This window comes from Gobio gobio (genome assembly GCF_949357685.1).
Source record: "Gobio gobio genome assembly, chromosome: 4".
NCBI lineage: Eukaryota > Metazoa > Chordata > Actinopteri > Cypriniformes > Gobionidae > Gobio > Gobio gobio.
Genome location: NC_137100.1, coordinates 9,220,761 through 9,236,963, shown reverse-complemented (window position 1 = coordinate 9,236,963; position 16,203 = coordinate 9,220,761). Strand labels below are relative to the sequence as shown.

The 16,203-nt window shown below is 38.6% G+C and overlaps 1 protein-coding gene across 1 annotated transcript in view; it reads left to right on the top strand.

Annotated features, from left to right (window-relative positions):
- The first annotated feature begins 2,880 nt into the window (after positions 1-2,880).
- Positions 2,881-16,203, top strand: part of LOC307124699 (serine/threonine-protein kinase PAK 3) — a 75,317-nt gene continuing 61,994 nt past the window's right edge. The window contains exon 1 of the mRNA XM_079814108.1: positions 2,881-3,111. The gene's annotated coding sequence lies outside the window, so the exon portion shown is untranslated. The remainder of the gene's footprint in view (positions 3,112-16,203) is intronic.

The window sequence follows — 16,203 nt, the reverse complement described above, 5'->3', positions numbered from 1 at the left end:
CCGTACCCTGGAGTTGGTTCACCCTCCACCTATGGTCATACACATAAATGATCCACAATTGGCAAGTGTTTCAACTATGTAAAGAGATAATCAAATATCTGTAGTGTCTGTGTTTAAACACTAATATAATATAATAAGTACCTCACAAATACATTAGGAATAAAAAAATAATAAGATCCTAAATTACCACGCTGTCACACACTGGAGTATACTTGGTGTAGGTTTGTTGTATTTTGACTCCGTCTCAAACATGTATGGCTGAATTTCACCGGTTGCCATTTTTAAACATTGAAAGTTTTCAAAACAATTCCACATGTGTAATGGCGGGGACATTGAAAATTATTTGAATATGCAAAACTGTTACTCAGTCATAGCAGTGTACGTTTACTTGAATGCGGCAGACCTATGAAAACAGTGTTTCAAAAAGAGGGTCAAAAATAGCCTATTACTTATTCATTAGGATGTTTTTGATGTAAACCCCCCCCCAAACTTGCTAATATTATAACATTTAAAAAAAATGCAGTTCATGACCCTTTTAAACATGTGAAAATAATTAAAAAAAATATTGATAATAACAATAATACTCTTCAATTCATTATTTTATTTATAAAGTGTATTCATACAATTATTTATGATATTTATTTATATGTAAACAGACATATCTCTCACAAAATTTACTGCTGAGCTTTCACTTTTCTTAAAGTTTTCTTAAACTAAATTTATGTGGCACAAGTGGCATGTTGTTACTAGTGTTATTATTTTTTTTATTTTATACTTAACATAATTCATAGGGGTAATTATTCAATAATTTCACAATTTAGATGTACATTTCAGACATTTTCACTAAAACCTGTAGACTATTTGAGAGAAAACATTCAACTTCAAATTCATATAGTTGCTATGTTAATTGCTATGCTGCTAAATTTACCTTCAGATAAATGTTTTACTAGGATTCTGCTTTGTCTGTCTCCAGCTATTCAATTATTCAACTAACCTGCCAAAAAGCATTTTAAACAGAATAGTTGATTTTGGCATTTAACATAAATGACACTTTTTAAAATATAAAAATATGAATAGGAGTGATATCAAAATAAATTTATATACACTAAGATTTTAGCCAGGAGGGCTAATCAAAATGTAAAATTATCGTAAGATGGCCTCTTTAAATAATTATACAATTGTTGCTATGACTACTAATTAATCAAAATGTTTCTATCTAACAAAATTACCCTTAATAACACATTGGCTGATGCATCATCATTCTACACATGCTAAATGCATATTGTTCTTAAGGGGGGCATCCTCCCCCATCTTACCATATCTCAGACAGAAAACAACAGATATAATTTTTTTTTAAATGCCCGTCAGTGTCTGACATCTCTCATCCCCTACTTCACAGATCAGCATCACATATCAGGCCTGTTTTCCCCCAGGACCATGAGGTTGTCAGGACAACCAGTGTGATTCTGATTCCAAGCTGCTAAGATAAGACTCCGCCTCAAGACAGCAGCTGCTGCAGCCATCAGCCAATCAAAGGTGAGCAAGAGGGAAAAAGATGACATCATAGACAAATTAGGGCAAGTTGCAGCAGGTCTTTGTTTGGTGTAACTGCCCGCAGATTAATTGTGGGTAGGCTGGGATAAACACACACACACACACATGTTTGTTTTTGTGAAATGTGAGGACATTCCATAGGCGTAATGGTTTTTATACCGTACAAACCGTATTTTCTATCCCCATACACTGCCCCTGCCCCTAAACCTACCCATCACAGGAGACTGTACAGTTCACTTTCTGTGAAAAAAACCTCATTCTGTATGATTTATAAGCATTTTGAAAAGTGAGGACATGGGGAACGTCCTCATATTTCACCCTCTTTTTGTAATACCTATGTCATACCCATGTCATTATACACATTTGTGCCCTTATATTTCACAAAAACATGCCCACACACACACACACACACACACACACACACACACACAGGTTTGTTTTGATATCTAAATGAGGACATTCCATAGGCGTAATGGTTTTTATACTGTACAAACTGTACATTCTATCCCCCTACACTACCGCTACCCCTAAACCTACCCATCACAGGAAACAATGTTGTTAATAAAAAATTGTTTAGTATGTTTTTAAAGCTATTTTAAATATGAGGACGTATGAAACATATTTCATGTTACATCGTGATACCAGTGTAATACCTATGTCATTATACAAATTTGGGTCCTCATAAATCACAAAAACAAACACACACCCACACCACACACACACACACACACACACACACACACACACACACACACACACACACACACACACACACACACACACACACACACACACACACACACACACACACACACACACACACACACACACCAACATGAACTATTCAATTAGTTTTATTAATGTTTGTTGTATCTTTAGCCAGCTTGCAATTTTCTTTAAATGTTTTATAAATCTGTCAGAAGTGATTTTTGATCATTTTACACATTGACAAAAACATACTGTGGTACTTTGGTACAGTGTTGTTATTAAATGATAATACCAGTTTTTTTGATAGCATGGTATCACATAATGATCATAGTCATATACCATGGTATTTACAAGGTACATCATAGTGGTACCCATAAAAACGAGACAAACAAATATCTACTTAAAACTAAATGTTGTAACAATGTGGTGTTACCATGATGGTTATACTTGTGTTTTTACTCTGAATGAAACTAAGTGTGGAATTAAAAAAAAAAAATCCCTACCTAGCTTCCAATAGTCTGTGAAACAGCAGATCCAGTCTTTCTGGCTGCCGCCCTCCCCCTCTCTCCTAGCAGCTGCCTTTATTAACATGCAGCCCCTTGGCCAATAAGGTTGCGAGGGCTTTGTGACATCACGGGCTAGGGAACAGTAGGCAGGCAGTGAAGCAGGCAAGCAGGCTGCCGACTAAAGCCAGTGAGTCCAGGTTTGGGGGTCAGGAACCGGTCTGACCACAGAATGGAGAGCCTGTGCGTACACTAGGTTTCAGGAAATTATGCTGTGGAGGATGTACATGGAAAACAGAACGAGGCTTCCACGGATACAGCCAGGGAATGTCAAGACATGTTTCAGGTGAGTTGCTTCTCAAGGGCTCTTTTTCTGTCTGCGATGACTCGAATACGGATGAGGGAGAGAGAGAAAGAGAAAGGGAGGGAGGGAGGTGGAAGGAGGGAGGGAGCGCTTTTGCTCGGCTCTCAGCATACGGCCTTTCTAAGGAGGAGATGAAAAGGAAGATGAGGGAGGAAAGAGAGAGAAGTGTTAATGCTTTGTGTCGAGGAGATGCAGTTGTAGAGATGGCACACGTTCAGCTGCCCATGCCCCATTCCAATGGCATTCCAAATGCTTCTTTGTTGATGCCACAAATTAACGTTGTGGGTGTGTGTGCAATCACAGAATAGCAGCAAATGTGGAAACAAAAAGCACTGCTATTTTTTTGCCACTGAAATTCAAAGCTGCATTTGTTTCTGTGTGGATGTGCCAATTCCAAATGATGAATCTTGGTGCTTGTTCCATTGGTGCTACAGCTGGATAGATGCAGAAAAGGATGGATGGATGGTTCGGCAGAAAGACTGATGTCATTGATGGTCGGATATGACCTTTTGTTAGACTGCACATGTCTGTATTTGGGTCTTTTATATAGAACGCTTCAGAATGATTGATTTTTACCTCTGCCAAGTCTGCGCAGACGCACAAGAGGCCACAGACACACACACACACACACGCACACACACACACGCGCACACACACACACACACACACACACACACACACACACACACACACACACACACACACACACACACACACACACACACACACACACACACACACACACACACATAAGCTGTTCCTCATGGGGACCAAAAAATGTCCCCACATGGACAAGGATTTCAGACATTGCCATCTTTGTGGGGTCATTTTGTCCTCAAAATGTAGGGTTTACCTGGACCACACACACACACACACACACACACACACACACACACACACACACACACACACACACACACACACACACACACACACACACACACACACACACACACACACACACACACACACACACACACACACACACACACTTTAGGACTCAGTATACAGCCTGTACCTCTCTCCTTATTGAAGTATTTTTAGATATAGAGTATCAGAAACAAAGAGCAAGGACCAATGATCTGTGTAGTTCTCAACTAGGTGGAGGATGGCATTGTGGGGGATTTCATTCATTAACATATGTGCCCTGTGGGATAGGGGTGTTATGTGTGTGAGTGGTGGAGTGTGTGATCATGTGTTGGGGCTTGTACACAAAGACTTGACAGATAAAGTAGTTATGCAGTAATTAGGGATGTGCTGGCATGGGGATTTTGGCTAATACTGACAACCAAAAATGAATATTAGGTTATGGTTGATAACCATATGATGGCAGATAACCTTTATCTTTTTTCTTGCTTTTTTCTATTTTGCACTAATCTAGAATTTTGTGAAACTACACATCAAAACATTATAACATATAGTGGGAAAGACTGATAATGAAAGTTTACATTTTATTTTTTTTGTCCTTTAGTTTGTTTTCCAATACAATAGATACTTTTTAGCTTTTTGCAAAAAGGTTAGATTTCTATTGACTGTTACCAATATAGTGTGCATCCCTATCTCATTTACACCACACATCAATAGACACTACATCTCTTCAAGGAAGAGGAAGAGATCCTACAGAGAATGTACTGCTTTGTATATGTGTGGGGGTTTCCCTCTCTTAACAGTTAATTTGTTTGTTAGTTCATATATGTTTCTGTGTGTTTCCTGTTTTATGTATTTTTCTGTTTGAGTAAATTTTTTTTTACCAAAGTGGGAGGGGGTATGGGGGCTCACAAGGAAGGGCTTTGTATTTCTCAGTTGTGACCAAAAAAAAAAAAAAAAAATTAACAATTTTTTTTTTTCACGTTTATCAAAATTATGCCTGAAAAACAAAGAATTACATCTTAAGTTTCTCATAAATAATTTATGTATTTTGTTTTCAATTGCAACTTGTCAAGGCGCTGATAAAAATCTAATTGTAAATATTATGTTAAAAAAATTAAATACTGTATGTTAAAATATTTCACTTTTTGCTAACAATTACTGGCACTCATTCAAGTTTTCCTTCTTTTTTTTTTTTTACTGTTGATATCCCTTTTACTTTTGCAATATTTGCTACTGTAAGCCTGGCAATCTGGCCCTATAAGTAGTGTTGTACTACTCGAGACTGGTCTATCACTAAATTGCCGGTGCATTGTCTGATTTAACATCATTAATGTGATTTGCTGTAAAACTTACAGCTTAAAATGCGATCAATAACTTCTTTGTAATGGGATTTCTTTTGTTACTGTGCTGCCGGGTTCAAAATCAATGCGGCATTGTCTCAAAAATGCCCAAAATGAATATAAATGCCCACAAAATTCTGAGATTTAGTTTTTATATATAACATAGAATATAATTAAGCAATATCGCAAGAGCAAGAGAGCTGTTTTCATGAATATAAGCGTGATTGCAAATGATATTGATTTATACAAACGTTCAATACACAAGAAGTTAATATTAAATTACATTTTAAACTGTGTCTTTGCTAATTCGGCAACGTTTCGTTATTAAATGAATCAGCTGCTTTGAACAAATCGGTTGAATAAAGGATTCCGTGACTGTTAAATAATGTTAATGTTTTAATGTTAAATTAATCTGAACATTATTTATGCAGGTGTAATTGTACCAATTCAGATGCAACTTCTGTGCCATTAATTTTTATTGTCAGTGATTTGATTGGTAACTGCGCTATAGTGTCTTACTATTGTAATTGTATTTATTCATTAAATAGAAGTAATTTCTCAGACAGTATATGGATCTTTTAGATTAATTTAAGGAGTCTTGGCCTTGACTCGGTCTCGCCCTGCCTTGGTCTTGTCTTGTCTTGGTCTCAACCCCACAAAATCTTGGTCTTGTCTTGGTCTCGGCACACGCTAGTCTCGGTATCGACTTTAGTCTCGGTTTAGGTGGTCTTGACTACAACACTACCTATAAGCTATCCTTGACTGTTAGAGCACTGCATCACTCATTCATAGGCCCCTGATTAAACTGATTAAACAATCCACAGCAGTGTCCTGATAAGATAACTGTTGTTTTTGTATAACTTAGATTTTAAAATGCATATGTAAACATCAGGACATCCGGTGATGCTGGAGCCTATCCGTGCATCTCAAGCCGAGGGCAGGAAAACACCTTGCATGGGTGGATGGACTGGATGGCCAGTCCATCACATGACTAACACACAGACATACACACTGACCAACTAGCTCACATACACCACCAATTCACACTACAGCCTTTCAAATTAAATGCATATATCTCTTTTGGCTCAAACCTGATCCAAACCACAATCTTAGGTGGTATGAAATCCAATTTTAAATAGATTTTCTGAAATGCTCCGTCAAAAGATGTAGTTTTTCCTCAATCATCATAAAGTGAAATATATGGCTTTTGCTTTATTGTAATAATTATAATTAATAATTGTTACATTTATATAGCGCTTTTCTGGGTACTCAAAGTGCTTTTACATGGAAGGGAGGGGGTCTCCTCAACCACCACCATGTGCAGCATCCACCTGGATGATGCGAAGGCAGCCATATTGCATCAGAACACCCACCACACACCAGCTGATTGGTGGAGAGGAGACAGAGATGAAGCCAATCAGTAAATGGGGATGATTAGGAGGCCATGTTGGTACATACACTCTAAAAAAAAGGCTCGTAATCATAGGGGAACCTTTTTTAGTGCTATATAGCACCAATTTTGGTGCTTCAGTGGTTCTTCAGCGGTTCTTCAGAGGTGCTATATAGCACCTTAGTCAAAGAACCGTTGAAGAACCTCTGAAGAACCACTGAAGAACCTCTGAAGAACCGCTGAAGAACCACTGAAGCACCAAAATTGGTGCTATATAGCACTAAAAAAGGTTCCCCTATGATTACGAGCCAAGAACCATTTTTGGTGCAATATAGAACCTTTTTTTTTTTTTAGAGTGTAGTGTTTATTTATGATGCAGTATGTTTTAAAGTAAGTATTTTTTATTTATTTTTTTGTGATTCTAGGTTTACTCTTTAGTGCAGCTCTTTATATCTCTATGCAAGCCCATGGAGTCTGTCTGTGTCTCTAGTAATTTAGCAAAGGTCATGGTTTATTGGACTGGGGATTTTGTGTATAGATTGGCCTGTGGATACTAGAGGCAAATATTTGGAATGTGCAGAGTGAGTTATGGGGCTAAAGTATGTGTGTGTGTCAAATGTGAATATGTGTGGTGGGGGATTTTCTGAAAGAAAGGATGATTTTCGGGGAACTATAGGCTAAGTGTTTCAGCAGATTGTGAATGTGTGCGTTAGCATATATAAATCTGTTGTCTTTGAGAATTGGGGGGAATCTGTTATGTATGTTGTATGAATAAAAAGCATGTTGTTTGTCTTGGCATGAGTCTGTTCATACATGTGTATGTGAAGAGTCTTACATCTGCTTGGCTCCATAGAAGAAGCTTAGCGATATACATCACAATATAGTGTTTTTTTTTTAATTTTTTAATATATTTTTTTTATCTTTCATATTATACATAACAAAGATGCAGATATAACAAATAATACAATATACATGAGCCTGTTGGGTTACTTTTTGGGGTAATTTTTTCCAGTGTTGGGTAGTTTTTGTGTTACCCAGCTGTTGGGTTAACGGCTGGGAGAACCTCACTTACAGTTTAAACAATACACCCCTCCCCCAACCTTCAACCTAAAAACCCAGCAGCAGGATAAAATAAGTTCTCAGAACTCTGTAGTGTTTGCTTATGTGCTGGTTATAAGGAGTCAGGCTCAGATTTCGGCAAAACACAGGCATAGGAACTAGCACCATTTTGGTAGAAAAAGAATAACAGAGAACGGTTGATAACACAAATGTTACTTTTAAATGTTTATTTCTAAAATGTTTGTAAAAAAAAGTTTAAATGCAATTTCTTTTGGATAGGCCTACATGTATAAAAATTGTATAAAATATGCTATTCAGAACTGTATTAATCCTAAACAAAGGTTGTGTAGTGTAATACACAACATTTTAAAGGATTTAAGTTAATCTGGAAACATTAACCCATATATGAGGTAAAAATGAGCTAGCATTAATGTAAACTTGCATAAATCAACCCATTACGCAGGGTTAAATGAACAATCTAACATACATACATAACATACATTCTCCAAACCGCTCTACAGGGTCGCAGGGATGCTGGAGCCTATCCCAGCTTCTCGGGCCACAGAAGGGGGACACCCTGGACAGATGGTTAGTCCATCACAGGGCACACACACACACACACACCTACAGACAATTTAGTGTCTCCAGATCGCAGACGCTGCAGCAATACATACAAATTAAACAATTTAATTAATCTTTGAAAATGTCATCAAATTAAATGTAAACAATTCATTTAATTTTTGGCACACAACACAGCAGAAGTTTACAGTTTAAATTAAAACATTTACAAAAAATGTGTATTCTATTGTGAGATTTTCCTAAAAAAAAAAGTTTAATAAGCTGTACTTAGGAAATACGTTCTACTTTAATTTCTGTCATCATTTCTTCAAATTAAACCAAACTTTTATTCTGGCGTGTTGTAGTGAAGACCTTCAAGTGTCTGTGTCTATCTGACAAAAGTTTTATCAAATGAAATGGTAAAATGATTGTGAAGTGAAATCTGGAGATAAAGTTCATGTGGAGTGTCCTCATGTAGTGAGACGGCAGATGCTGAAAACACCACAAATCTTTGAACATGTGTTGTAGATAAAACTTGACCACCACTTCTAATTGAAATAGCATTCTTTTTTTGTGGTTTAACATTTACAGACGCTAGTCCAGGGGTGTCCAAACTCGGTCCTGGAGGGCCACTCTCCTGCAGAGTTTAGCTACAATTTGGCTCAACACACCTATTATGTTTTGATACCTGTCTCATTTAACCTGTTTTGTTTTTAAGGACTTTTACCCCCAGTTTCACAGTCAAGGCTTTCAGTTGTGTTAACTGAAAGAAACTTGCACTGATGTATCTTAAAATATGTCAGTGCCATTGTTTGCCATCTTAAGATACACACCAGTAATGTTTTTTTTTAGGGCACATTTATAAAAGTTACTTAAATGTACTAATTGAACTAATGCCTAATCCTAGTTTAGCCTAAGCCCTGTTTGTGAAACCGGGCCATTATGTGTTTCATGTTTCATCCTTTTCATCGTTTTCTGTGTCTGGTTGTAGTCTTGGCTTTATTGTTATTTTGTTCACTGGTTTCCCAAGGTGTGTCTTGTGTCCTTGTTATCTTGTTAGCTCCTCTGTGTATAACTAGTTTGCCAGTCGTTGTCTTTGCACTGGTTGTAGAGTTTGCTTTGTTTCTCTTTTGTTTACCTTTTTGTGTCTTTAATAAATACTGTTAGTAATTATATCCAGCCTCTCCTCTTCCCTGCATCAACTGTGACAGAACCTGCATGGAAGTTTCTAGTATGCCAAGTAAGACCTTGATTAGCTGGTTCATGTGTGTTTAACCCTTTATCGGGCGAAGAACCATATTTGGTAAATTAATCGCACATTCCCAATGGCGTTTACATGCCTCTCCTTGAGCTCGTATAAGCAAATTTTTTCTCCGAGCCAATCACCGGATATCATTTTACATCACAGGTAGTGACACCATTGCATCTGACCAATCAGGTGCCTGGGGTATTTCAAACTTCAGCGTCATTCTAGAATTTGTGAATGACGGATTTACACTCCTACCTACTCCCATAAATGCGGAAATAGCATCAAAACGAACAATGATAAGTTAATGAAACTCACACATTATATGGTTGAATAGTTGTGTTAAATGTTGAGATAGATGATGTTTGCGTAGGATTTCTAGAAATTAGTGAACGCTGTGGCATGAAAAATGGTGTGATCATATTTGATTGGAGAATCGGGATTGGAGCTGAACTCTGCAGGAAAGTGGCCCTTCAGGAACAGGATTGGAAACCACTGAACTAGCCAATATTCATATTTGAAGTGTATGCCCCGACTTTTAATTTATTCATCCAAATTTTGTGACATTCCATGTTATACAGTAAATTCCATTTTGGCCGGATTCCATTTGCTTTGTTACTGCATTGTGGAAATCATAGGGCCCTACTTTCGTTATTTGATTATAAACCACAATGACTTTGGTCTCAGCCTCAGAAATCAAGACTACAGACCGCAGGCTGAACGTCTGGCACCTATGGCACACAAAATAGGAAACACTTGATTGGTCATCGTTTGATTGGTTGTATTCTACAGGATTTCGGGAAAACGTATGTGTCTCGTTCTATAACCCCCTCATGGAAGAAGAAAGCCTTTGGGCCCTATTTTAACGACCTGAGCGCATGGTCTGCACGTACGGCGCAGGTGCACTTAGGGCGTGTCCAAATCCACTTTTGTTATTTTAATGATGAAAAAACAGTCTGCACGACAGGCGCATGGTCCAAAAGGGTTGTACCTAGTCTCTTAATGAGTCATGGGTGTGTTTTGGGTTGTTTCATCTCCCATTCCCTGTAAAAGCCGGTTGCGCTTGCACCCATGGTGGATTCGCTATTTACATGACGGAATTTGCGAGCGGAATGACTTTTTAATATTTAAAAAACTTTTGTGTGCTGCTGCGCGTCCCTGTGTGTGTTTTTTTATTATTACTAACGCGCCTTTTAAATAATACAAAAAATACTGCAGTCATTTTCCGTTGCCTCAAAATAGCAACACGCCAACAATGTGCCTGAACAGACCTTGTTTTCAGACCAGCACGCCCTTGGGCGAACAGATGGGCGCAAGTGCATTTGCTATTTAAACAATGTGGAGCATTTTTTTTATTTATTTTTGGAGCTATTTAAACAATATGGTTGTGAGAATGATAACCGCATCAGGCTATAACTACCTAAAAACACTTGTGACGCTACTGGCATCGCATTGCAACAGGTGTATGATAGGGCCCTTCATGTTTACATCTGGTACAATGAGCGCTTATCAGAATCAACTAAACGCTTGATTTTCAAAATTATGTGATGTTCGCTGCTCCATTGTTACAGTAAACACACACAACGTTCTTGAATGAATAATTTACTAGATGCACGCTAGTTTTGCTATGGGAGGCACATAGACTTTACATTTTAACGCCCCTAAACATGACACGGAAACAAAACGAACTGTGATTGCTTTGCATGTCGGTCAAACATCCTCTTGGGTGGTGCTTGGCCAATGAAAGCTGCAATGGAGTCCAGATCTTCTGCTGTCTTTCTGAAGATCTGTATATGCAAAACTACAATGACATATACAGCAGCTGTTTATTTTAGGCTGCTGCCACTTTAAGACCTAATACACTGATCTAATATATTGACACTTTTTACTTTCACTCAATACATAACCGACTGTGCTGAATATTCTCCAAGAAGAGCATTTTGACAATTTTGTGTGTATTTGACTGTATGAGTGGAATAAGTGGTGAAAACAAAATTGTAGCCACGTAAAGGCAACACTATCTTCTGACTTGGCCTCAGGCTTTGGTACTTCCAAACAGTTTGCTTTCAGTCATTTGTATTTGTTTAAATGTACTGGTTCTCCTAATAGTATATAAGAAGCATTGTAATTTTGTGAAAGTGTGTAACATTGTAAAGCAGTCTAACGATTTACTCTAAAACTTTGTGATGAGTGTTGAGGAATAGCTAATAAAGTTGCAGTGCAACTACCCTTTTCAGCAGCACTGCAGTTTTTTAGCTTCTTTTATAATAAAGTAGCTTTTCCAGCAAGCAGTTTAGTTGCATGACATAATACTACATTGCTATTTTTGTAACATTGCTGTGCAATGCTTGCAGCTTTATAGCTGAGCGACTTGAGACACTAATTAAATATGCTCGCCTAAGTGTCCACTTGTTCTCTCTTATATAGAGCACTGGGTTGCCTGAGATAATTTAGTGAATCGGTTTGGTTGATTTGTAATTGCAGAAAAAGACCAAAAAATTCAAATACAACTCAGATGTCTGTGCTAGAACACAAGTCTGAATAAGGGTAGCTTGATGGTTGATTAACTTATTAGGCACAGTTTTACAGTAGTTTCCCCAACATATTTTTTTAAAGATTATATGCTATTCATTATTCATAGCATTTGTAAATGGACTCTGTGGATTTTTTATCTTCTCTTACACCAGCGGACAATATTGTTTTGTTTACTCAAAACTCAAGCTGCGGTCATTGTACTATAAGTTTCAGAACACAAATTTCCTCATTAGTCCAAAAGGAGCTTTTATTGAAACCAAGCTCTCAAAATGACTTGTTTTAGGCTACGTCTACATTAATCCGGATACATTTAAAAAACAACGGTTTAGTTTCAAAGTGCTCTGCGTCCACACTAGCGTTTTCAATCCACACTGAAATGTCTGAATTAAATTAATCTTATTGTGCATGTGAAAAATCTCATAAACGCGTAAGCAAGGAACACACCAAGCCGACGCCAACCAACTAGTGGCGTCGAAAGCAGACTGCAGAGTCGACATCTGACGTCCAAGTAGCACGTCCATTCTGAGCCTGTGTAAAGGCCTGTGCACACCGGGACAATTATCGCGCGTGCTTATCGCCAGCGTTTTTCGGTGCGTCTTTGTTTTCACACCCAAGCGATTTTCACTGGCGATGCGCTAAGTGAACGTGCAAATTCAGTAGATGGCGCTCCCGGTACACAAGGTGGTGCTGCACCACTTTACACTTCTGACACTCGCTTGTCACAAAGAAGAAGAAGAAGAGAGACAGTATTTACGTTCTGCCAAAACCATTCACACACTTTTTGCTAACTTCTTCTTTGTCTACTTACTTCCTCTTTGTCGTATCAATGTGTGCTCGGCAAGACTTGTTTTGTGCTAGAGCGCCACCAAGTCGTGTTTTACTGTAACTTCAGTAGCTCCAGGCACGTGAACAAAAGCGCCGATCTCATTGTTCGGCCAGTTTTTAACGCGCCACATCAAAACAAAACAAAAAACAAACCAAAGGTGTTTTTTTAATTACGCTTTTACGCCCGGCGTTTTGCGCCCGACGTTTTGTATAATTAATGCCTACACCTTCCCCAACCCTAAATCAACCCTTACAATAATGCAAATATAGTAATTAAATGGTAAATGGACTGCATTTATATAGCGCTTTTAACAGACCTACGGCCATCCAAAGTGCTTTACATTTTGCCTCACATTCACCCATTCACACACTCATTCATACACCCTGACGGCGTTGTCAGCCATTCAAGGCGCCATCCAGCTTGTCGGGAGCAGCTGGGGTTAGGTGTCTTGCTCATGGACACCTCGACACTTGGTCAGGTGGAACCGGGGATCGAACCACCAACCTTCCGGTTTGTAGACAACCTACATGAACCACTGAGCAACTGCCGCCCCATGATTAAATGACGCAATATTGATGTGCGCATGCCCAATGGCCGTAGCTGTATCCCTTCTAGTCTTTACTGTGCAGGACGTGGTGTGATGAAATCACCGTTTCACAAAATGTACGGATTGGCTGTACACACAATAGCGCAAGGGTGTCGGTTTCAGATTTATCCACTCTGGGACCCGGTTTAAAAAAATACCTGTTTCATGCTCCCAAAACGGCGGATCCGTCTGGGCGAAACGTTGATACTATATAAATATTTTACGTATACAGCTAAACGCTTCTCCGTGTGGACAGGGCTTAAGTTTCTCGGCACGATTGAAACAGCAAGAGTGCAGTGTGCAAATGTAATTATGGAACATACACTCACCTAAAGGATTATTAGGAACACCATACTAATACTGTGTTTGACCCCCTTTCGCCTTCAGAACTTCCTTAATTCTACGTGGCATTGATTCAACAAGGTGCTGAAAGCATTCTTTAGAAATTAATATTGATAGGATAGCATCTTGCAGTTGATGGAGATTTGTGGGATGCACATCCAGGGCAAGAAGCTCCCGTTCCACCACATCCCAAAGATGCTCTATTGGGTTGAGATCTGGTGACTGTGGGGGCCATTTTAGTACAGTGAACTCATTGTCATGTTCAAGAAACCAACTTGAAATTTTTCGAGCTTTGTGACATGGTGCATTATCCTGCTGGAAGTAGCCATCAGAGGATAGGTACATGGTGGTCATAAAGGGATGGACATGGTCAGAAACAATGCTCAGGTAGGCCGTGGCATTTAAACGATGCCCAATTGGCATTAAGGGGTCTAAAGTGTGCCAAGAAAACATCCCCCACACCATTACACCACCAGCCTGCACAGTGGTAACAAGCCATGATGGATCCATGTTCTCATTCTGTTTATGCCAAATTCTGACTCTACCATCTGAATGTCTCAACAGAAATCGAGACTCGTCAGACCAGGCAACATTTTTCCAGTCTTCAACTGTCCAATTTTGGTGAGCTCGTGCAAATTGTAGCCTCTTTTTCCTATTTGTAGTGGAGATGAGTGGTACCCGGTGGGGTCTTCTGCTGTTGTAGCCCATCCGCCTCAAGGTTGTGCGTGTTGTGGCTTCACAAATGCTTTGCTGAATACCTCGGTTGTAACGAGTGGTTATTTCAGTCAAAGTTGCTCTTCTATCAGCTTGAATCAGTCGGCCCATTCTCCTCTGACCTCTAAAATCAACAAGGCATTTTCACCCACAGGACTGCCACATACTGGATTTTTTTCCCTTTTCACTCCATTCTTTGTAAACCCTAGAAATGGTTGTGCGTGAAAATCCCAGTAACTGAGCAGATTGTGAAATACTCAGACCGGCCCGTCTGGCACCAACAACCATGCCACGCTCAAAATTGCTTAAATCACCTTTCTTTCCCATTCTGACATTCAGTTTGGAGTTCATGCATTGAAGCAACTGCCATGTGATTGGTTGATTAGATAATTGCATTAATGAGAAATTGAACAGGTGTTCCTAATAATCCTTTAGGTGAGTGTATATTGCTTAAAATGGCTAAAATGTTAATTAGGTCTTCAGAATGAGTTTAAGGGGAAAGAGACATACTATATTATTGACCCTGAAAACACATTGAGATTTTCAGGAGCTTGTGTTCGTGTAGATTAAATACACAGGGAATATTGTTCAAAGTCATACAATCGCCTAAGCCAAGTGTTAACAATCACTTAAAACACATAGACTTGGCACTGGTGTCAGAGCCTGAGGGAATATGATACACACACACACGTGCATGCAAACCCGAAGTGAACCTCTCCCTCACTTCACTGGTCAAATTGTCGCATAATTTGTGCGTGTCTGTGTGCCTTTGTGAGGTGCTAGTAGGGCCCCAGTTGCTATACTGGATTAGCATAGAGGATTGAGTGCCATCTGGTAACCGCCTGCAGAGAGAGACAGAGGGAGAGACAGGCACTTACAGACTCTCACATTCTCTACCTGTCTGCTTCTCAGAGAGTGTACTAGGGCTTTCTCTTCTATTGATTTATTCATCCTGTAGTCAATTTATGACCCTAACTGTGTGTGGGTGAGAAAGAAAGGCACTGAGAAAGCAAATTAAGTAGGTTATATGAGTGAAGCCACTCTCTCAGTTTCAGTGTGTGCTGTTTGTTGTCTTCACACGGCGTATGGAAGACACATGAGACTTGTCTCGTATGTCATATCAAGCATGCTCTTCACTCACACAACACTTTTGAGAGAACTTTATTAGGTGAAAAATTGTTGGTCATTATTTGTTTAGATTATCATAGTTTTAAGCATGTAGTAATTCAAATTTCTATGACTTATTTTTTATATTTTTATATTGAAAGTCTGGCTCTAGAAAAAAAAATCTGTATGTAACCAGCATTTGAAAAGTAATAAAAAAATCAATGCATGGTAAAACATTTTTCCTTCATATTGTTATGACTGTTAATACAAATGTATGTGCGCTCACTCACAATGTAAATGTCAATCAAAAAATAGAGAAAAAACAGAAGCAAAGGGATCAAATTCAGGAGTGGACCAGGCCAAAATAACAAACAAAAAGAACTAGTTTAGTACCCTCTAAATTCCCTAAAAAAGAAAGCATATATTCCAAAAAACATTTTACATAACAAAAAGAAAAACTTCTTTCAGAACATCTTGCTAATTTAACAACATCATATTGTT